At 36.2% G+C, this 24,100-nt stretch overlaps 1 protein-coding gene and 1 non-coding gene across 2 annotated transcripts in view; both read right to left on the reverse strand.

Annotated features, from left to right (window-relative positions):
• The window catches only part of GPR63 (G protein-coupled receptor 63), a 69,955-nt gene that overhangs the window by 2,977 nt on the left and 42,878 nt on the right, over positions 1-24,100 (reverse strand). The window lies entirely within an intron of this gene.
• Positions 15,942-16,069, reverse strand: LOC126007913 (small nucleolar RNA SNORA51). Its single transcript, XR_007495385.1, has one exon. It is a non-coding gene; the product is annotated as a small nucleolar RNA SNORA51 (small nucleolar RNA).

The following is a 24,100-nucleotide window of genomic DNA, read 5'->3' on the forward strand; positions in this document are numbered from 1 at the left end:
AGTATTCAATGGCAACTTTAATAAAGTGGATAAAATTTAAGACAATAAAGCATTGTAAATAAATGATTATAAATCCAGAATCCTAATCACTTATTTACAATGCTTTATTGTCTTAAATAATTGTCTTATAATCAGGAGTATAAGGATTCAGGATTTATAATCATTTATTTACATGACTTTACTGCGATAAATGGGTTTTTCACTTAATTAAATGTGCACTGAATACTGTGGGTTAAATAGTTCAGTGGCATACCATTCAGTTCAGCTGCCTATCTCTTTAGTTCAGCCACGACTTGTGGACTGAAGACGGCAGAAGATGATTGGAGACTGTGCACTGTATGTGCACCAAATCAAATAACCTGTATGACCCGAGAATAAGTTGAGTTCGAGTATATACTGTACCATTTATTTTAGACGGTAGTTTTGTCCCTCTTAGATTTTATCTATCTTCACATATTCACTTTGAAATACAAAAACATAAATAAAATGATAAACAAAATCAATATCAAGTAGACTAAAGCACAGACATGAAGAAGAGGAGAGACAATTGATAGTTATAATGCTTTACAACTGAACAACCATAAGTTGCTTCAGAATTACCTGAATATATATAAGTAAGAATAAAGACTGTTCATCTTGAAATAATACACTACACTGTTGGTTTTAAATGTTGATTTTTCAGTGCTGTACACAGAAACATATGTCATCGTGCAAAGATACTTAAATTAAAAATAGTCATAAGATTAAACAGTTTTCTTAACATATTGAGGAACAGGATGCTTGAGATGCTAAGACTCAGAAGGAATTGACTTTATATAAAGGATAGTACAACAGCAGTGGCATTAGCCCAAGTGCTCATCACCTGAGAACAGAGTCCCCTCTCTTGCAAGTGATGCACATGGGAACAAGATGAGTGGACCCCAACCCAACACTACAGCAGTACCCACCAGGTCACACATAGGCCCAAAGAGAAGAGCCTAGCCTCACCTGCCAGTGAAGCGTCGGAAGTCAATTAAAGTGAACAGGTTCCAATCCAAAGTGTGGAGCCGGAGGAGCATGAACAAGGAGCAGAAAGGCCACACACTTTTCTTAATCAATGAACTCCAGAACGCATAGAAAATACCATACTACAAGTGTGATAGTGGGGGGAGACAATGCAGGCCTCCACTATGCTTAGAAAATGAAGAAAGCACCTCTGATGACACAATAAATACCAACCACCTATTCAGCCTTTCAGATAAGAACTTTAAAGAAGAAATATGGTGGATGTTCATAGATCTCAAAAGAAAGCATGAAAAGAACTAATGAGCCACAAATAAGAATCAAGATATGAAAGTTGAAATAAGAAAACACCAAACTAAAATAACAGGACTGAAAGATTTTATAAGTGATATGAATACCTCACTGGAAAGCCTCTCTAACAAAGTTACAGCAGCTGTGGACAGAATCAATGAGCTGGAAGATGAGATGCATATCAGCTCCATACAGCAGAAGAGATTGGTAAAGAGCTTTAAAACAATGAGTGGACAATGGAAAAAATTCTCAAAGTATCTGAACATACAAAAATAAAAGTCTATGATAAACTCATCAGAAACAACATAAGACTCATTGGAGGGCCAGAGCAATAGCGCAGCAGTAGGGCATTTGCCTTGCATGTGGCTGATCCAGGACAGACCTTGGTTCAATCCCCAGTATCCCATATGGTCCCCCAAGACAGGAGCAATTTCTGAGCACATAATCAGGAAAAATCTTTGAGCATCACTGGGTATGGCCCCAAAACCAAACTAAAACAAAACAGCAACAACAACAACAAATCATTGGAGTTCCAGAAACCTAGGAAGAAAATAAATCACTAGCAAAACTCACATCAACAGAGACTAATCAGAAACTAATTTGAGAAACTCTATGTCATAAAACAATAGAACCTGGAAGAAATGGATAAATTCTTGGAGTCTTACACATCCAAGATTGAACCGGGATGATCTAGCATTTCTGAATAGACCAATCACTACTGAGGAAGTTAAAATGATGATAAAAAGTTTTTCCAAAAATAAAAACCCATGCACAGACAGATTCACTAATGAATTATTTTCAAACCTTTCAAGAAGACTTACTACCAAGACTTTTCAGGCTTTTCCCGAAAATGAAGAAACAGAAACACCCCCAAATAGTTTTAATGGAGCTAACATCACCCTGACAACCAAAAGCTGACAAAAATGCCACAAAAAAGAACTACAGACCAATATCCCTGATGAATACGATGCAAAAATCCTCAACAAAATCCTAGGAAATAAAATACTATGCCTCATCAATAAGGTCATAAACCATGACCAAGTAGGTTTCATTTCAGAGATATAAGGATGGTTTAACATATGCAACTCAATCAACATAATATACCATATCTATAAAAGAAAAATAAAAACCATATGATCATATTAACAGATGCAAAGAAAGCATTTGATAAAGTCCAACATCCATTCATGATAAAAACTCAGCAAGATGGGAATGGAAGAAACTTTTCTTAGTTTATATAAAGCCATTTACCACAAGATCATGGCAAATATTAAATTCAATGGAGATAAGCTGAAAGTCTTTTGTCTAAAATTTGGCACGACAATCTTGCTATTTCTATTTAATATAATACTGGAAATACTTACCATTGCAAGTAGGCAAGAAAAAGATATCAAAGGCATTCAGATAGGAAACAAAGAAGTCAAGTTCTCACTGTCTACAGATGACATGATACTATATTTAGAAAACCCTAAAGACTACCCAAAAGTTTCTAAAAACAGTAGATTCATATAGCAAAGTGGCAGGCAGAAAACTTAACATGCAAATACTCATGGCCTTCTTATACACAGAAAACGGTAGAGAAGAAATAGATATTTAAAAAATTCCATTCACAAAAGCACCATAGAAACTCAAATACCTTGCGTCAACTTAACTAAAGTGGTGAAGGACCTACACAAAACTACAAAATACTGCTTCAAAATAAAAGTGAAAAAAAGCAATGGGGGCATATAATCTGTTCATGAAATGGGAGGATTAACATCATTAAAATGGCAATTCTTCCCAAAGCCTTGTAAAGATTTAATTCAATCCATCAAAGGATACCCATAACATTCTTTAAAGAAGTGGATCAAACATTCCTGAAATTCATTTGGAACAGTTATCGCCCATGAATAGTTAAAACAACCCTTAATTAAAAGAAGATGGAAAGCATCACTTTTTTCAACTTTAAATGGTATTACAAAGCAATAGTCATTAAAACAGCATGGTGTTGAAATAATGAGACCCTCACATCAATGGCACAAACTTGAGTATTCAGAGAATAATCACCAGACACACAATCAATTAATCTTCTACAAAGGGGCAAGAAATGCTACATGGGGACCAGAGCAGTGGTGCAGCGGTAAGGCATTTGATTTGCAAGTGGTTGACCTAGGAAGGACCATGGTTCGATTCCCTGGCATCCCATATAGTCCCCAAAGCCAGGAGCAATTCCTAAGGGCAGAGCCAGGGGTAAACCCTGAGCATCACCAGGTGTGGCCCCAAAAAACAAAACAAGACAAAACAAAAAGAAAAAGAAAAAAAGAAAAGAAAATGCAACTGAGTAAGTAAAATCATAATGTCTCTAAAACATAAAAATTTCACAATGACTATAAAAATTTTATAAATAAATTAATTTTTATGTTTATTCAAGGACCTAATACATGTCAGGCACTAGAGGAAATTTGGTGGATGGATGGTTCCTAAATTTCACATAATGGGTAAGGGATTAAAATAATTTTTAAGAAAAAAATCAAATAGTGGGATGGTTACTGCCTAAACAAAATAGAACAGAGAACTATTTATTTTCAATAATTCTAAAAACATACTTAAAAGAAAAAAACTGAAGTACATTGTAGATTTCCAGAAAAGTTCTGAATTTAAAGATACCAACTAATATGGAAAGTGCAGAAAAATTGACTGAAAATCTTCATGGATATTAAATATAAAACTGCACCTCCATGTGTGATGCCCTTTATTGATTAACCTAAAATCATGAACCCTCATCTTATAACTCATTCTCTTACTCTTACTCCCTACACCACCTGTTCCCAAACTACCAGAAGCCAAGTAAATGCTACCCTGCTACCCATGCTGAAGAGAAGAGCAACTCAACATGTCCAATAATTAAAATCCTAGAGGAAAAATCTCAGATGCTAGCCTATGATAGTACCACCAGAAAAATGCCAGCTTGGAGATATGTCACCCAGTAAATTCTGAAGTCTTGAACAGATGTGCACAGATTTTAACATGTTCTTATATTGAAGCAAAGCTTTTGCCTTTTACTTCATTACACTCTGCCGCCTCAGAATGTAAGTGTCACATGGGCAAGATTCATTTTCTTTTTTTTTTTTTCCATACCTGTGGATATTCAGGATATTTGCACTCAGGGATCAAACCCAGGTCAGCCCAAGTCCTACCCATTGAACTATCACTTTGACCACCTTCATTTTCTTATTGAGAAGTACAGAAGGCAAAGCATTATTTTCTAATTATAGTAGCAGTTATATTTAAAAGTTCTTTTTTCCTGATTCCCATGAAATTCAATTTTGTTTCCTTGAATTTTATTTAAGACTAAAAAAGCTTTGTGTTTCAATTTTCAGTGTACCAAGGTAATGGAACAGTAACAGTATGGAAATATAAGACAACTTATGTTGGTAATATATGCATAGCAATTCAATTTAAATTTAATGTACTCCTTACTTGCCATTTGGTGAAAACTTTTACTACATTTTCCTAGTAGGGCAAACTTGAAATTATTTGTGAATGTGTGCATGCTATATATTTGAACATATGCATACATGTATCCACCCTGTAGTCTGTGTACTGCAAAACTGATATGTGACTGAAGTAAATAGAACTATGAATATTTTCTCTCTATCTTCTTATAGCATTTTATGCTGGAAGCATGCCAGAATGTTACAATTACTGGTGCTTTTGTGGTTGGAATGGATAGTGAATTTTGAGGACTCCTCTCGGTCTGCCATTCATTATTTTATCTGTTATGGCAATGACTTAGATCAGATGTAGGGACTGTTCAAAACTGTATACCTTAAATTATTTTTTGTTTTGTTTTTGGGCCACACCCATTGATGCTGAGGGGTTACTCCTGGCTATGCACTCAGAAATCACTCCTGGCTTGGGGGACCATATGGGATGCCGGGGGATCAAACATAGGACTAACCAGTCCTAGGTCAGCAGCTAGCAAGGCAAAAACCCTACTGCTGCGCCACCACTCTGGCCCCTATATACCATAAAATTTTTAAGAAGTGATATGTAGAAGTGAGAAAATAATGACCAATACACTTTAGACTGAAAGAATATTTGACTACCATTCATTTGATAATGAATTAATATTTAAGATATATAATGCACTAGTAGAATTTTACAAGGAAAAAAATCATCCAAACCCATCAAAATATGGGAAGGAATGAACAGAAGCTTTCTCAAAGATATACAACAGCTAAAAGGTAAATGAAACAAGTAAATGCTCTCTACCACTAATCATCAGGGAAACTCAAATCAAAACAAAGAGATATCACCTCAGATCAGAGAGACTGGCACACAAAAAGTACAATAACAACCAGTATTGGTGTAGATGCAGAAAAAGGGAACCCTCATCTACTGCTGGTAGAAATTTCAACAGGTCCAGACTTCTTGGAAAACAATATAGACACTACTCAAAAAACTAGAAATTGATTTTTCATAAGATTCAGGATTACACTTCTTGAAATATACTTCCAAAACACACAATCCAGAAAAGACACCTGTATTCCTGTATTTACTGCAGCACTGTTCACAGTAGCCAAAATCTAAAAAACAAAACAAAACAAACAAAAATATCCCAAGTGCCCAAGAACAAAATAAAAATGGTACATATGCACAATGGAACACTACACAGCCATTAAAAAAGATAAAGTTGTGTGTATTGCTGCTACATGGATCTGGAGATCGTGTTCAGTGAAATTATTCAGAGAAAGGCAGAGTATTTCTCATATCCAGAATATATAGAAAATTAGTAGGGTAATAATAAGTGTCCAAAGATAATAGAAACCACATAAGAACTAGTCCTCAGCAGGAGATTAGGTCATGGAAGGGGACACTAAAGTGATATTTCTGATTTTCTATCAGTAACAAAACTGAAAAACACAGTGTAAAAGAAAAAGAAAGAAAGAACGGTGTTTGCTACAGAGGCAGGCCTGGAGATGGAAGGAAAACTGGGACATTGTTGAAGAAAAGTGTGCTTTAGTGAAGGCACTGATGATGGAACACTGTATTACTAAAAGGCAACCATGAATAGCTTTATAAATTCATGGTGCCTCGATTAAGAAAAAAAATTTTTTAATGATGTGGTCGGGTCATGGTTTATGATGAGATAGAAAGATATGCTTCTCATCAATTGTCCAGGTCCCTGCTAGCACTTTATGGTCCACAAATAATATTATAAATATCTAAATAGTCCTTGGCAGGAAAACAATATCCAGCCCCGGATTTAGATACTTATTTTAGTCATTTAAAAAATAATGCCCTCCTAGGAAGCAAAGATAGATTTTATTCATATCACTTTCCCCTATTACTACTGTGATTTGTTTGCTATAACTCAATAAATAACTGGTGAACTAAATTTGTTTATGCTGTGTTTTGTAAGCTTATGGGATTTCTTTTTACTCATTTTAGTATTTGTCAGATGATAAATGAGTCTAATATTTAAAATACAAAATGAGATTTAAAATGACAAACTATCAGACTTGTACCATTTTTCAATGTTCCATACTATTACTAATTTTAATTCTTTAATTTAATTTTTCAAGCATTTATTCCTAAACTGTATAATAAAATTTGGCTTTTGAGTTTGTTGATGCTACATATTAATTTCTGATTTTTTGTTCCACTAGCCAGATAAGATCTTAGCTATCATAGCAGCTCTGAAATTATTTCTCTTTACCATTCTCCTATCAAAATCTTTATTAGAATGTTAGAAAGACAGCAGAAGTGAACATATGCATTGATGCATAACTGCAAACACTAATATTAGCTGATATACCAACAGATTATTTTCCTTTCTATATAAGTTCTGAATTTCCTAGAATTAATGTTTATTTATTTTTATTTCTAAATATAACTCAATCATTTTTCTTCAACTTTTTCATATAAATTATAAGTCTATCAGTCAGGTTTTATACCTGAATATTATGGTGGTGGGTGGTGAATGGCCATATTCACTAGTGCTGGCTCTGTTCTCAGGGGTGACCATTGGGAGTGACCATTGGGAGTACCAAAAGTAGTACTCAGAATTCAAAACTTATTGGCTACAAGCAACATAAATGCTTTAACCCCCATCCTCTCTCTCACTTACTATAGCATTTTAATGAACACAAGGAAGGTAAAATTTGGGCCTCTGTTTGATGATAACTGTCTTGGATTAGATCAAATGTAGTTTTCTTAGAAAATCTTGAAGACATACTTTTTAATAAATATTTTATAACACTATTTACCAAATTAGTCATTATACAGTCATTTCAGGCTTTAAATGCCCAACACCAATCCTATCACTAGTGTAACTTTCCTTGTACCCATGCCCTCAATTTCCTATCAACCACTTTGCAGCCACAAACACATTTACTTAATATTGTTTGACATAACACAAAGGCAAATGAAATTATCAAAACTTAGATCAACAAGGGTCAATCTGAGATAATTGTTATATCTTTCCATGGGGTTACTAAAGTCAGTGTCTATGGATTCATTGAGCTGTAGTTGGTGCTAACAGCCTTTAGGCTTATGCTCTTGGTAGATTGCTATGCAACTTTTCCATCATATTTCACGTGATCTACTGGGCTGACACACAAATATACTTTTGGGGTATTGCATGGCCAAGAAGTCCAAGAATTATAGATCTAAAATAAAATTGGTGGGTTGGCAGATTAGTAAGGTTAAATTGTGGAGCTGGGTTATTTCTATTGGAAGATGTAGAGTATAGCAATGGGCTGCTGTAGTGTATGCAGAAAGGGGAATCTGCCCCAACCATTCTAACATTTCCATGGAGGTATGAGCCTGAACCCAACTACCTGAAAAGTATCTACAGCCATTATTTCCTTTTAGAGCTTGGTATAGGAGTTGCGGCATTTTCTGCTGGAAATGGAAAGATGGCCTTTTTAAAAAAATAAATAAAACTGAATTACTGTGATATAGAATTAAATCGTTGTTGATATTTTCTGTCTCTATCGCTATTTCTCTAACACTCACTCTTTTCCTTTAGGTACCGTGAATGAAGATATATTCTGAATTAGTAATTCTAAATGTTAAGGGCACCTAAAAATCAACTAGAGTACAATGAAAATAGACTGCTGGACTCTCTAATTTGCAATCTGGATGGGACCAGAATTTGCATTTCTGAAGAAAAGGTCGGTTAAGGACTTTAAGCTCCAAACTCAAGGAAAGATGAAGATCCAAAAAGCTTCTTCATCCCCACAAAAAAGAAGTTTTTATCTCTTATAGCCCCAGAGAAAAGGTTTCTGAAAACTAAACCAAAGACTAATCCTGTGGGTGGCTGTATTACAATGCAAATTAGATTCTCAAACTTACAGTATTTTCTGCTAAAGTTAGAACATGATTAAGAAATGGGAGACTTAAAAATATGGATGGCAGCATATGGGAATACTAATAAGGCTGAGGACCTTATTCTGCAAAGATTGTTGATTGAAATCACCTTTCTTCCTTCCAATATCTAATGAGGTTATGTTCTTTCCTAAAGAAGCACTAAGAGCCTCATCTTAAACTTAGCTTCTTATACTGTGGGTCATGGCTCCATATAACGGATTGAACTTTTAAAAAGTTTGTTTTAAATACATTTCTTTATGCTTTGTCAGTGAATAGAGATTTTATAGCTAATTTGTATGCTTCTATACCTGGTCCCAATAACATTTCTTGGGTGAAAGGTAGTGGTAAATGGAATAAGTTTATTAAGTCCCTACCTAAAGTCATTCTTCATTTTTGTTCTTTTTGTTCTTCCTAAAAAAAACTCTGCCTTTCAACCTTATTGCTTCTAGCAGAACACAGCCAGATATTACAGTTTCAAGTATAATCTAGAAAGAAGTACCATTTATTTTCCTTAATGCAAGATTTATATTCTAATTTAACAGAACCCAGAGCACATGCATAGAATTCATAAATTAATTGGTGCAAAAAAAGAAAAATAACTGGGGCCAGAGCAAGGGGTAAGGCCAAGCCAGGAGAAATTTCTGAGCACATAGCCAAGGAGTAACCCCAAGGGCGTCACTGGGTGTAGTCCAAAAACAAAAGCAAACAAAATAAAACAACTATGGAAAGATTTTGGCAGAAAGGACTGCTTAATTGGAATGATCAGGTAGAAGGTAAGATCTACTTCACTACTTCTATCTCTTGATAGAAGCCAAAGGGCACATACTTTACCAAAGTTTTAAAAGATACATTGGTTTAGAGGACCACTGGCTTTCTTGAAAATATCTGCAGTAGTCTTTTCTGTGCAAAAGGAAAGACAATATGCAATACTGTTATCCAGAAATAGGATCCCTGAATTGAAGAGAGTAATTTCTATACTACTGATCCATCTGGCAGCAGGCTGAATACACTTCCATCACTGAAGTTTGTTATTATTGAATAATACCTATATGCTAGATACTCTTTTAAATTGAACCACTGAGCATAATATCTGTATGTTTTATGTCCATATCATACTTGTAGCAGTAAAATGAAAAGCAAATCAATACTACTATACCTTGTATTTTTGGAGTAAAAATAATTGGGAATTGTTTTGTTAGTATTCTTAAACAATAATGTTTTAAGTACTTAAAATATATTACATTTGAATAAATGTTATAAGATATTATGATATTCAAATAGTAAATATATATCTTTTACCAGTTCAAGGCAGAGTGACTACCACAAAAAATAAACTTTTTTTTTTACTAATTTTCTGAGTAATGTTTAGTTTTTCCATGAAGTTTTACAATTAATTTATTAAGCATGAGGATTTATTTGCATTCATGTTATTCTTCCTCACAAACAAGAAGGACAAATGAAACTAAATGTCAGCAGAGGCTGTTTCAGAAGAGAATATTCCAAGTGATTTTTGATGACAAAACTAAAACGCAAGAAGCATAAAACAGTCAAAAGCTAGTAGAAGAGAAATTAATTATAATTAAAAGTAGGAAATGTATTTTTAAGTGACTGATAAAAGATCAACCTTCTGGAACCTTCCTAGAAATTAAAAAAATGATAGCCTGCAGGGGCAAAGGATTTTGTTAATTTCATCTCCTATTTTCATATCTCATGCTTTGTTTCACATTCATTGATTGGGTCACGGTTCTGCTGAGAATCTTTAGCAGTCTGAAAAATATTCTTTGGGGAAGATGCAGAAAAATTTAATTTCATCAGCCTTTTGGAATAGATTATAGAAACATTACTTTCCTGTCAGCAGTGCATCTCATAAAAGTGCTGATTTTATGTAAATATGTACCTAAAATATTATTGTCAACAATATGTAAGCCACTATGATCAAAATAAAAATTTATATTAAAAAAAAACAATACATGCATAATTCAATTCTGAAAAAAAAAAGTGCTTAACTATAAATTCAACATTTGGAAGGGAACACCAGTTCTTCTCAGATAATGAACCAGGAGTCTCAAAAATAAATCATAGGTCTGCCCAGACCTAGTGCAATGTTAAAATATTAATATCTCCTTTCTTCATTTATTTGCAGAGACAGGGTAACACCAATTTTTGTTTTGTTTTTACACCTAACGTAGTACAGCAGCATTCAGATTAAAATTACATTGTAGGGGGCAGAGACTAGCACAGCTGTAAGGCATTTGCCTTGCACATGGCTAACACAGGACAGACCAGGGTTAGAATCTCAGCATCCCATATGGTCCCCTGAGCCTGCCAGGAATCGCTTCTGAGTACAGAACCAGGAGTAACCCCTGAGCGCCACTGGGTGTGACCCAAAAATAAAACAAAAAACCCCCCAAAAATCTGTAAGCTGTAAGTCTTATCTTAAGAAATACATTAGCTTTTTAAAGATTTTTTTTTATAAAAGCTTTGTTTCTCATGTCAGAAGCAATCACCTTGCTCATTTCTTAAATTACTGTTAGGCAAAAACAGTAATATGCCAAACTTCTGATTTCTGACCTCACATACTCAAATTCTCATTTAACATTCTTCACTTGGATAACACAAAGGCACTTCAGAATCTTTCTGTCCAAAATTAACTAGGGAGGATGTTTCTTCATCACTCACCTACAGTCCACATATTGCTCAGTAATATGATTGCTAACCATCTAGATATACAAACAGAAATTGTCACTTTAACCTTTCATTTTCCATCCTCAGCCATAATCTACTCTTCCCCGAATAACTATGTATTTCAATTTCCAAATACTTTTGCCACTCAGCTACTTTCCTACTCCTCTGCCTTCATCCAGATCCATATTACCAATAACATTCACGAGATAATTTTTTTTTTTTTACCAACTCAGCAGTGCTTTGGAATCACTCTTAGCAAGCTCAGGGGACCATAAAGATGCCAGGGATTAAATCTGGGTCAGTTGCATGCTGGTAAATTCCCTACTCTGTCATTCCAAGAATTCCAAGATATTGACAACGTGATTCTCAACAACAGTGAGCGTGCCTGCTATATAGTTGGTATTCATTAAGCATCTGCTCTATGAACAACCTCTTGCTAATCATTCACCCATCCCCTGTTCACTCAAGAATTTCCTCTTATCATAACAAAGTGAATGAATGAGGGAAGTAGAAAGCCTGTCTCGAGTACAGGTGTAGGGGGGTGGGGAGGGAGATCTGGGAAATTGGTGGTGGGAATGTTGCACAGGTGAAGAGGGGTGTTCTTTACATGACTGTAATCATACAACTATAATCATGTTTGTAATCACGGTGTTTAAATAAAGATAATTATATAAAAAAAAGAATTTCCTCTGGTTACACAACCAAGTCAGGCACCTTCTTTCATTTTATTGTGTTATGTCAACATGTACTTACCTTTGAAGATGCTGTCAGCTAGTATTTTAGAGTTCTACATGGCATTCCTTAATCCAAATTTGTTCCTGTGCCTGCCCCACCCCTGTCTTATCTACACACTAAACATCAGGAAAAGAAATGTGAAACATAGTTTTACGTAGCATTGTATACTTAAACCCATTTAAACATCAGTCACATAGTATATACTCAATAAAAAGCACCATCACCTTCTTCATAATCTAATGTCCCCCTTTCTTTTACTGTTTGTGAAACCCTTAAAAGAAGAGAAAATTCTACAGCACTGCATTTATAATTCTTAACTGCAACATTTGTATCTTGTTTATTTGAGAAGCAAACTATGCTGATTAGTTCAATAATAAAGGAAACACCAAAATCAGTAACCAAAGGGATCTGGCCCCAAGATAATACGAAGTCTAGGTAATGATATAATCTGTATGTCCATCCTCCCTAAATGGGCATATTTGGAAATGATCATGTCACCAGAGCAGGGAACTTTCCTTTATCCCTTTGCCTTGAAAGTTTATATCTGCAATATCAAAGAATGATTCTATCCAACATTTATGGCACCCTAATCTCAGGTTTCCAGACTCTAAAATTGGAGAAAAAATATTTTATTCATGATACCTAAAATCTTATAATAAACTCTGAAGAGACTAGGACCAAAGCAAAGAGACCAAACTTATTTGATTTGTCATCCCTTTGCAGAAAACAAAATTATTCAGCAAACCCCTGAAAATAAGAACAGTTCCTACTAAATGGATACAGTGACCACCTTCTCCTGAGACACACACACACACACACACACACACACACTCACTCACACAAGTAGCATTTACCACTGGAGAAAGAATTAAATAGAAAAACAAAATAATTGTATGCCTATTGCCTGGAAACTGAATGTTAATACATTTGCTAGTTCACATAAATTAAAAGAACATGAATTTAAAATTAAAAGCTGAACAATATGGCTAGAGTCATATTAGAGTACAGGGGTCAAAGTGTTTGCCTTGCATGCAACTGGCAATCCCAAGCACTGGATATGTTTCCCACAAAAACACTGTCAGAAATGATCACTGTGCAGTCAACAGTAAGCCTGGAGAACCACTAAATGTGGCTTCAACACTTCTCTCCATTTCCTAATTCCTAACTTTGTCAAAAAATTTAAATGATAAATAAATAAAATAGCATCATATCATAAGATATTTTATTTTATGTTAACAATGGAATAAGACATACAGGAAACAAGATATAAAGCACAGAGCCAGAAGAGTCAACAATGTACTTTGCAGCCAGTTTACTAACCTTCCAAATCTCATTCAAAACCCCTTTCTTCTTGGGCTTTGATAACTGCCCTGACCCTATCAGCCTGTCCAAATATATCCTCACAGAACTTTAGAAATTCTGCTTCTTCAATGACTTAACTCACATTATTTGCTATACTAGAAGCATGGATCGAATTTTAACTGACTGTCTCAAGTTGATCTTTAACTCAGTCCAGAAGTAAAATATGAAAATAAAAAAATCCAATAAGGGTAATTTAAGTCATCAGAGAACCACAAGAGATAGAAAGAATGTCTCTCACTTGAGTCTTTGATCTGACCAGGTTTATGGAGAGTTCTTGAAAGCCTGTCTAGGAGACACACGATGAAGGTGTGTGCACACCACCTTAATTTTAACTTTCCTTCCTCCCTCTGTTTCTTTTCTTAACTTTTTTTGTTTAAAAACAATGGTCTATAATGTTGTTCATAATGCAGTTGTTTTGAGTAATCAGTGTCCCAACACCAATTTACCACCCATATGACTCCACGATTGTCTCCAGTTTCCCATTCACTCCCCAAACCTGAGCTCTTAGCAGGCACAAAAAAATTATTTATGTGCTAGTTACAACAAAACAGTATTCCTTCCCCCCCATCACTACTGCAATCTAAGAATTGCATTTCTCAAACAGCCTTTCACTGACTTTTGTGGGGGTTTTTGTTTTGTTTTGCTGGGTTTTGGCAACTTGCCCCAAAACATCCCCATGGTTTTTTGTTCCTTAGTGCAAAATCTGAGTTTAGGGCTTGGGACAATAGGCACAGCAGGTAGAGTGTTTACCTCACGCAAAGCCAGCCTGGCATTCCATATGTACTTCCAAGCTTGCCAAGGGTAATTTATTTTTTATCTTATTTTTTTTTACCATGATTATATACATGATTGTAGTTGGGTTTCAGTTGCCCTTCACCTGTGCAACCTTATTTCAAGCTCTGGTTTCCAGGAAGCAGTGAACAAGAGATACTAATCTAAAATACTCTGCTACTATTATTTTCCTTTGCTGCTACTATTATTTTCCTTTTCTAGCCTAACTTGTAGTTAATGATCTCACCAAACTTTTACTTAAATCCAGGACCAGCAAGCCAAAATCCAATCCTTCTATACAGCACAAATGACTCTATCCTACCCATTTTCTCCCATTCTTATTGATAGGATATAAATTATAATACTGTCACTAATTTTTATACATACCTAATTCCAAAGTCACACCTAGCACCAGTGTTCACTTCTCTCCATCCACAACACTCCAAATCTTTGTTCTCAAAACACCCCAATGACAGAGATGTTCATATCTCAAACACTTCTCTGTTTTTGTTGCTTTGGCCAACACATTTGTACTCTTACTATATTCCTTTATATTCCACATATATGAGAGAGATCATTCTATATCTATTGTTCTCCTTTTAACTTCATTTGACATCTTCCCTTGTTCCATACAGAAAGTGCAAACTGTATGGTTTTTTTTTTCTTTTTTGGGCCACACCCTGTGATGCTCAGGGGTTACTCCTAGTTATGCACTCAGAAATCACTCCTGGTTCAGGGGACCATATAGGAAGCCGGGGGATCAAACCAAGGTCCATCCTAGATCGGCCAAATGCAAGGCAAACACCCTATCATTGTGCTATTTCTCCAGCCCCCAAACTGCATGATTTTATCTTTCTTACATCTGAGTATTCTACTGTGCATTTATATCACAAGTTCTTTATTTTGTCATGTATGGTTGAACATTTGGATTGTTTCCAGATTTTGGTTATTGGTAAATGCTGCAGTGAAACAGAAGTGCAAGTATCTTGTCATAATAGTATCCATGTCTGTCTATGCAATTAACTTTCATTACTTCGTTTTACCTAATGGCTGCATCGTGTGGCATGCCACAATTTCTTTAGCCACTCAGTTGTTGTTGGACACCAGGGTTCTTTCCAGATTTTGGAATAACATTGCACTGAACAGAAGAGAGCAGAGATTATCTTTTGTGTTGTGTTTTTGTGTTGCTGAGGTATATCTCTAGGAGTGATATTGCTAGGTCATATGGGAGATCAATTTCTAGCTTTGTGAGGAATGTCCATATGTTTTCCCAAAAGGCTGGGCCATTCTACATTCCATCAGCACTGAATGAGAGTCCCTTTCTCTTCACTCCATACCAGCAGTGGTAGTTGTTGTGTTTTTTGATATGTTCTAGTATATCATTGTTTTGATTTGCATCTTACTGATGATTAGTGATGAGGAGCATTTTTTTCATGTGCCTTTTGGCCATCTGTATTTCTTCTCTGAGGAAATGTCTATTCATTACTTCTCACTATTTTTTTGATAAGGTAAGATTTTTTTTTTCTTGTAAAGTTCAATCAGAGCCTTGCATATTTCAGATATTAATCCCTTATCTAATGGCTATTGGGTGAATAATTTCTTCTATTCTGTGAGTAAACTCTGTATCATAGTTACTTATTTTTTTGAGCTATAGAAGCATTTGAGTTTGATACAATCCCATTTGTTTATCTTTGCTTCCATTTGCTTACTCAGTGGTGTTTCATTCCTTTTTTTTTTTTTTTTTGACCCCCATTCACAATACAGACCAGGCAAAGGGCCTGGGTTGAGGTACATATGGGGTGCATTTACTGTACCTCCCCTTCCAGTCAGTGTAAAGAACACAGCCTGTGGTAAGCATTGGGAGACCTTATCTTTTCTTTTCTCTTTGTTTTTTTTAATTTTATATATATATATATATATATATATATATATATATAATATATAATATATATATATATATATATATATATATATATATAAACCCTTCACCAGTGCAACATTCCCATAAAGTGTCCTTCCTCCCCACCTTGAAAATGGCTTTAACTTCAAAGTCATGAAGCATTCTGCTTACAATTTTCTCTATGTACCTTATGGTTTCAGATCTGATATCAAGGTCTTTAATTCATTTTGATTTGAACTTTGTTCATGGTGTTAAGGGGAAGTCTCAGCTCATTCTTTTGCATGTAGCTGACCAGTTTTCCCAACACCACTTGGTGAAGAGGCTTTCCTGCTTTCTCTTTGTGCCCCTTTATCAAAAAATAAATGTTCATGAATCTGTGGGTCCATTTTCAGATATTTAAGTCTATTCTTTTCCATCTTTTTTCCCCCAAAGATATCTTTAACTATTTGTAGATGTTTATTTCTCCATATGAATTTTAGGAGTCTAATCCATTTCTTTGAAAAATGTCAAGGGAATTTTTATAGTGGTTGCATTAAATCTGTACAAAGGTATAAGAAGTGTTGAAATTTTTATAATAAGTATTAATCCTCCCAATCCATGAGCAGAATATGTGTCTTCATTTCCTTGTATCCTCCTTTCTTGAAGCAGTGTTTTGCAATTTCCTTTATATAATTCATCTCTTTAATTAAGTTGACACCAAGATACTCAAATTTTTAGGCACAATTGTGAATAGGATTGTTTATTTTGATATATTCTTCCTCTCTTTCATTATTTATTTATGTATAGGAAAGCCATGGATTTTTGCATATTAATTTTGTATCCTGCAACTTTACTATACAAGTCTATTGTTTCTAGAAGCTTTTTTGTAGAGTCTTTAAGATTTATATATATACATATATACATATATAAGATATATATCATCATTGTTATCTGCAAACAATGCAAGCCTCACTTCTTTCTTTCTTATATGGATGCCCTTGATGTCTTTTTCTTGCATAACTGCTATGGCAATTACTTCCAGTACTATATGGAATAAAAATAGTGAGATGAGACAAATTTGTCTTTTGCCAGATCTTAGTGGAAAAGCTTTTAGTTTTTCCTTATTGAGTATGTTTGCAATGGATTTGTAATGAATGGCTTTGATAATATTGAGAAAAATTCCCATCTTATTGCGAGATTTTTATCATGAATGGTATCATGATATCATATCATATCAATGGTATCATGAATGATCTTGTCAAAAGCTTTCTCTATGGCTCTTGATATGATCATATAGTTTTATTTTCTTTTATTTGATATGCCACATTATGTTGATATTTGTGTATATTAAACTATCCTATGTCTACATTGTTGGTGTGTGTTGTTGGTCTATGTTATTTCCCCATTGTCCTGCTTGTAGTTTGTTGCTTTCTACATGTTCATGTCTGTACATGACAGAATTGTATGGTCACAGAGAGAAGTAGAGCTCCTCTGGCTCTGTCTATCAGGGCAGAGCCAGCAGATATGACTTACAAGGGTGTTCAAGGCACTTAGGGAAGCAAAGGACTTTCTCTGTGCCTGTCTTTCAGGGCAGGGGCAGCTCACCTGACAGACTACAGTGTTCTGAGCACCAGTAGGGAGGCAGAGGCCTTTTTCTGGGTCTGTCTATTAGGGCAGAGGAAGCTCACCTGGCAGATGATGGTGTTCTGGGCACCAGCAGGAGGCAGAGGCATTTCTCTGGGTCATCCATCAGGACGAGGCCAAGTCACCTGGTTGATGATGGTGTACCAGACACCTGACTCCTACACATTCTAATGCAGCACCTTGAAACCAGCACTCTATCTATGGTTCACTCCAAGCAAACTTTTAGGCTGCCACTGTGTTATAATGCCATTTTTTCTCAAGAGCAACGGAGCTGTTGGGAAGTTGTCATTAGCTTTTTCTAAGAACAAGTGGTAAAGAAAGATTTTTAAAAATGTACCAGGTGATTCCTTTGAACTTAATAGTTATTTTTTTTATTTTGCCTCTATTACTTTTTTTTATTTATTTTTAATTATGTGAACAATGATGCAAAGAAAGAGGACAAGGTAAAGTTACAGTGGAAGAACAATCACCCAGAAACAGAGTTCTCAGAAGAAATCCCCCTGCTGAAACCTTAATTTTGAACTTACAGTTAAAGAACATTAAGAAAAATAAAACAGAAACCATGTACAATTACTTTGTCCCTCAAGACCCCAGATTGTAGTATATTATAACATTTCTTAGTGGTACACAAAGCAATCTAAAGCCATAAAATTTATGTAACTCCTTAAACTTGAAATCATAGTAGTTTTTAACATTTCCATGCACATGCATATTAGTTTAAGTTAACCTCAAAAGTTTAAGTGTATTTTTTTTTAAGGTTTAGAGTCAAAGGAGCACAGTAGAAACGGTGTTAGAATGGCAATTATCATTTGCATAGGCCCACCAAAGTATGGGGGACATGGAAAGAAAACATTTGGCCTGAATAAAAGGAGCCCCTACCCCTGAAGTTTCCTGGCCTAACGCCAACTCTAAGCTCCAGGCAAACTAGTTTGTCCAATCCAGGTCATTGTCTGTAGTGCCAATACAGTTTTATTTTTCACACAGTCTCTGTTGTTGGTATCATGTTTCTGTATTGAAGATCCTGGAATCTGTATATCCTACAATGAAGTCAGGATAATGCGGAGCATCCTCTAATTTCAACTCACAATTAAAGGGCAATGCAGAAAGCCCTGTCCAGTAAGCAGGTCGTTGTTGTTGAGTCTTCTCAGTGTTAAGGGAAGACTCTTTTGAGTAGATCAATGTCAGAGCAGCAGTAGGGTCTTCCATGGTAGAGGATTGCTTCCAGGTGATGTTATAGACAACTTTGGATATTTCATAGATGGCTTCCCAGGTTCAGGTTTGAATGGAAAATGCCTATTCTTCTGAGGCCTGTGCCAGGTCATTATGTCAATGTTCAGGTGTAAGGTCCCATTGCACTACAAGATTTGTGTGTTCCTATCTCTATTAGATAAGAACTATTTTGTATGTATAGTATTTTCTGTTTTAATGTGCCTATGCAAACAAGAAATAATGTCACATGGCATTATCAGCACATATGGGGGCCACAAGAACAAGTCCAACAATCCCCGTGACTTGGTTCAAACATAAGCATTGAACTGAGGGACTCTTTCACCAAAATTCCTTATTGAACAGTTCACAAAGAGAAAAAAGATAAAAAGTGGGGAAAATAAATAATCTAACTTAAGACAGTGGACACAATTGTCACCGTAGGGGATATTCAATAATAGTTATAGCAGTTGAGGGAATATATCTACAATATTTAAAGGAGATATGTATGTCCCTTTTATGTCATTAGAAATAGTCAGGAGGTTGCTGAATCCTGGACACCACTTTGGTCTGGGATTTAGCCTTCTGGAGTCTGCAAAATGACTCCCTGTAGTTCCATATAGGGAAATGCATTTGAGTGGGAACCAGCCGTTCCCCTATTTCTCCCCTGGTCTCTAGGCCTTCCCTGAGTGCCAGCTCAGGTGGCCTGAAGTGGGTTTCAGGTGGACTCTTTTAGATGTCCTCAGGCTGGGCAGCCAGATATCTGGCTTCGAGTCTCTTGACCCCGGAGGCCAGCTCTTCCCAGGTATGGGGTTAGGGGACACCCCATGCCGGAGGCCTACTCCCTAGCTTGGGGGTGCTGGGAGGCTTGGCAGGCCCCCAGCCATTCCCCTATTTCTCCCCTGAACTCTAGGCCTTCCCTGGGTGCCAGCTCAGGTGGCCTGAAGTGGGTTCCAGGTAGACTCTTTTAGGGGTCCTCAGGCTTCCCCTGCCTATTCTAGGAGGGAGGAGCATGGGGAGAAGGCCGGGCAGATATCTGGCTTCGGGTCTCTTGATCCTGAAGGCCAGCTCTTCCCAGGTATGGTGTAGGAGACACCCCATGCCGGAGGCCTCTTCCCTAGCTTGGGGGGGTGCTGGGAGGCTTGGCAGGCCCCCAGCCATTCCCCTATTTCTCCCCTGGACTCCAGGCCTTCCCTAGTTGCTGGCTCAGGTGGACTCTATAGTGGTCCTCAGGCTTTTCCCCTTTCTCTCCCTATACTAAGGGGGGGACGCATGGGGAGTAGGGTGGGCTGATGCAGCACTGGTGTATGTCGGGACATTCACTCTTAATTTTTTTTCTCATTGGTCTCCATTTTAAAAACTGCGTGAGAGCATACAATATATATTCAAAATAAAAATGAGAGGATGGACTCTCAGTCTGGGAAGAGACCAGTACTCTTTTCCTACTTCTTTGCTCTCAGCGGCCTCTTGGCCACTTCCTTCTTTCATTGTATAACTGTTCTTGCTACCATACTAGGTTTCTGATTAGTTCCCACTCAAATGTATTTCCCTAGAGTTATTAAATCTAATAGCCAAATAAAATAAGCATCTTTGGAAGCCCTTCAATAAAAAAAACCTGTGGCATATATTCAAGATTAGAGATAATCTTGAAACTCAAGAGGAAAAAGATACCAATATATATTTCCTAATCTTCTAACTCCTTTTACCTATGTAGATTACAAATAAAGTCTTGCTTTTTATCTTTATCTTTTGAGTCACACCTAATGATGCTATTCCCAGCTCAGTATTGTAAAGTCTCTCCTAGATGCTCAGAGTACAATGTTTGTGCCGGGGATCAAACCCAGCACTACCATATACAAAATATAGTCTTAGTCCTTTGGGCAATCTTCCTACTCCCAAATGCACCAGTTCTTCATACACATTTTAATAATCTCATATAATTTTGTAAACATTTAAGAGAAACTTTTTTTAATAATTATTTAAGCATCATGGTTACAGAAATGTTCATAGTTGGGGTTTCAGTCATAGAATATATACCACCCTTGGGGCCGGTGATGTGGCACTAGAGGTAAGGTGTCTGCCTTGCAAGCGCTAGCCAAGGAAGGACCACGGTTTGATCCCCCGATGTCCCATATGGTCCCCCCAAGCCAGGGGAAATTTCTGAGTGCTTAGCCAGGAGTAACCCCTGAGCATCAAGCAGGTGTGTCCCCAAACAAAACAAAAAAACAGTGTAACTTTTCCCTTATAAAAAATGATATAATAGTACATGTAGACTTTAATTATAAAATTCATAGATACACATAAACACACACACAAGCTCAAGGGAAATAATCTTTCTATTCTGAAAACCATGTTAATAGTAGTGAGAACATGTTTGTTCTTTCTTTTTCTATCTAGATTTTAACAGGCTTTTACTTTTTAATGAGAAAATTAAAATCATTAATTTGAATCTCAGGAGTATATTTTCAATACATTAGAAAGCAAGCACAAAGACATTTCACAATGAAACTCTAACAAAGCAATAGTCAGACTAGAAGAGCTTTTATCTTTCTTTCTTTCTTTCTCTCTCTCTTTCTTTCTTTCTCTCTTTCTTTCTTTCTCTCTCTCTCTCTTTCTCTCTCTTTCTTTCTTTCTTTCTTTCTTTCTTTCTTTCTTTCTTTCTTTCTTTCTTTCTTTCTCCTTTCTTTTTTTGGAAGATCTTTTCTTGAGAGCAGAGTGATCCAGGTGATACTAAGCTCAGTCAGTAAACTTCAGCATTTTTAGTCTCATATGTATATATATATATATATATATACATATATATATATACACACACATATATAATATGTAATGTAGAGAAGATAATTTTGTGGAAAACAATCAGAGAAAAAATATTTTCTCATTGATTTGTTCATGACTTTACTAGTCCCTAAGCAGAAACAAATAGTCTCAACCAAGCAATGGGAATGAGGAAGAGTAATAAGTAGCCTAGAAATAACATAAGGAAAGTGGTGGAGAGTCTTGGACACTTGGGTGCTGGTTTTTATAAAAATCAATTCTTCCCCCAAACTATGGAAGTAGGCAAATAATTTAAGTTATAAATAAATCATAAAAATATTTTGTTATAATTGTCATACACCCACTATCCTGAATTTTGTTTATCTGTTCTGTCATGCTATGCCTTTTAGGTGGCAAATTCATATCTTTTACATTTAGGATATAAGAATTTATTGCCATTTCACTGTTTATAAGGGATTTTCATGATTTAACACTGTTCTTTTGCTTTTAATGTCATTTCATCTCTTGCAATTTAACATCATCCATTCTCACTCTCCAAATGAATTACTTCTCCAGTTTCTTAAGTTTTTCATCCACAGATTTTCATGTTAGGTCTTGAAATTTATGAAGTTCTACTTAAATAAAAAAATCTGTGTTCTTTATGGGAAAAGTTAACAGATGCAAACAAGTTATTATCTAATAGAAATGGGAACACAAAAATTTTTATACTGCAATGGAACTTTACACCCTAAACCCTTGGCATAGTGACTTTTCTTAGACTCCAGTTGATTGGTCATTGGCCATTCACCCCTGAACCATGGATACCACCTAAGGAAACAAATATGTTTTCCTACACTAGCACCAGGCACATAAATTCTACCAAGGAAGGCCGCTCTACCGCCATGGCACTGACTTACTCCAAAGACAGTTCTTATATCACCCTGACAAACAAGCAACAGCAACAGTCTGATTTTATGGTAGAATTTTCTGTAATGCTAACTGATGGTGAAATGCAACCAGAAGACACTACACATCTCCTGGTCTTCGACATAGGACCTGTACAGAAACCAGAATCTATAACTACAGAAACCTGACAGCAACAACTGTGATGCTGAAGAGCTGGCCACCGAAAATGACTAGGGGGTTGGACAACCTAGTATGCCTGGAACCTTGAGTTGGACTTGTGTCAAAATACTTCGGGGTTAAGGTCTCCCTGTTTTTTAGGCCAAAGGTCTTTCTTTCTAATTTCTTTCTTATTTTTCTGTGCCTACGCAAAAGACAACTGCCACACACACACACACACACACACACACACACACAAAATAGACATCTTGTTGATTTTTAGTGTATCTCCCATCTCATATTTCTTCTTGTATCATGTCCCATATATCTATAATAGTATATGCAATCATTCAGTAACTGAGGGATATGAAGGTTATTTCCATTTGATGTATATACAACATAGAGTGATTTTTGTTAACAGTAGAACCACAAGACTAAAACTTAATAAGGATATACTGGCTTTGAAGGAATAATTAAAAGAGAGTGACTTAGTAGACATACATAGGGCTTTCCATTCCCCAAAAGCTGAATACAAATTATTTTCCAATGCAGATGGGACATTTTCCAAGACAGATCATATGCTAGTCCAAAAAGCACACCTCCATGAAATCAAGAGGATAGAAATTGTGTCTTGGGTTACAAACTCATATGGCCACCTGGAAAGCCATAAAAGAAGGGTCTCTCTCTCCCTGTAAGAGCTAAGAAATCAGTTAGTGATGCCCCTTGTAATTATTGTTTAGGGGAAGTTGTTGGCAGGGTATACAAGCCCACAGCTCAAGTGTGGGGGTGGCTGCTTCTCCCAGACCCTGGCTGCTTTTCCCCGGATGGTTTCTCTGGAAGATTTCTGCCAGACTAATAAAAAAAACTATTCATTGGACTTGCTATTCCTGTTGGCTTGTTGCTCCTTCTGCCTTTCCCTTTCCTCTAGTCCTCTCTGACTGATCCCTAACCTCAGCGCTCTCTCTCTCTCTCTCTCTCTCTCTCTCTCTCTCTCTCTCTCTCTCTCTCTCTCTCTCTCTCTCTCTCTCTCTCTTTTCTGGCCTAGGAGTTGGTTACAAGAATCCTGGCTTCCCTATTTTTGCCTGTTCCCCTATAACCCAATTTCCAATCAAACCTTTTATTGTCAAAGCAGTGCCTACTTAGCAGTGGGCTTTGGCAGGATCAACTACCTTCTCAGACCATGATATACTAAAAATAGAGGTAATAAAGGGAGAGGTGAAGAGTACATGCACCCACATCCTGGGCACCAAAGAGTACCAGCTAAGAGAGACCCAAATAAAATCACCCCAGGCACATCTTAGTCACAGTGATGAAAACAATAGAGCTAGAATACTAAAAGTAGCAATATCA

Source organism: Suncus etruscus, chromosome 4 (assembly GCF_024139225.1).
Source record: "Suncus etruscus isolate mSunEtr1 chromosome 4, mSunEtr1.pri.cur, whole genome shotgun sequence".
NCBI classification, from domain to species: Eukaryota; Metazoa; Chordata; class Mammalia; order Eulipotyphla; family Soricidae; genus Suncus; species Suncus etruscus.